We start from the raw sequence: 1,248 nt of genomic DNA on the forward strand, positions 1-1,248 counted from the left end.
TGGACTCTTATTCAATGACCAGCAGCCCATATCCCCCTTCTTTCCATATGTCCTTAATTATGTCTTTGATGTCTTTTCTTGCATGCACATCACAACTGATAAAAGGCTGTAGCCTACTTACAGCCACCACATGTTTTTCCATTGCCCTAGTCACACACCATCATTATTTATCTGAGATGGCGATGCTGTTGGATTTGTAGCCATACCAAATCACTAGAATACTGATGTTTCAAAGTTGTGCTTTGGTAGCAGGAGGCACTTGGGATCATTGAAAGAGAGAGGTAGTTTCCAAAATGTGATGTAGCTTGCTATTCTCTTCTACCTACTTAATCACAGAAGTAGAAGAGACATCAGAGTCCATTTACTACAAATTTTACCTGAAAAGGTATTCTCTTTATGACATACCCAACAAGTAAAAATAATGATAGTGAAAATAATAGCTAGCATTTGTATAGTGCTTTAATGCTGCAAAGTGCTTTACAAATCTTATCTCATGGGATGCTCAAGACAACCCAGGGAGGTAGATCCTATTATTATTCCCAATGTACAGATGGAAAAACTGAGGTAGACAGTGGTTAATTGACTTGCTAGTTAAGTGTCTGAGGCAGGATTTGAAATCAGGTCTTCCTGAGTCCAAGAACCATGTCATATCCTCTATACCATATTTCCCTTGAATGCTCATTTGACCTTGTCTTGAAAACCTTTAGGAACTATGAATCTATGACCATTCCTCTCTTGGATAGCCTTAATTGCTAGGAAACTTTTTTCTGTATAGCAGATCTTAATGTGACTCCTTGCAATTTTTACCCATTTACTCCAGTTCTTCCTATGGTGGTTAAGTAGAACATTGTATATTCCCTTTTCTAAGTGAAAGCCGATTACATACCTGAAGATAGTGATCAGGAAACTGTTAGTCTAGATGTGGTCTGAACAGGGTATTATCATCTCTCTGTTCTTGGACACTACATCTCTTTCAATGCAGCCAACATTTGCATTAGCTTTCTTGGTTGGCATGCCGCATTGTTGAAAAGAAGGAGAAAAAGAAGAATAAGGAAGAAGAAGAAGGAGAAGAAGAAAAAGAAGAACAACAACAACAACAGTGAGAAGAACAAGAACAAGAAGAACAAGAACAAAGAACAAGAACAAAAAGAATAAGAACAAGAAGAAGAAGAACAACAACAACAACAAGAACCACAAGAAGAACAAGAACAAGAATCACAGGAAGAACAAGAACAAGAAGAACAGGAA

The sequence above is a fragment of the Vombatus ursinus genome, unplaced genomic scaffold, assembly GCF_900497805.2.
Source record: "Vombatus ursinus unplaced genomic scaffold, bare-nosed wombat genome assembly UNPS02014779.1, whole genome shotgun sequence".
Lineage (NCBI taxonomy): Eukaryota > Metazoa > Chordata > Mammalia > Diprotodontia > Vombatidae > Vombatus > Vombatus ursinus.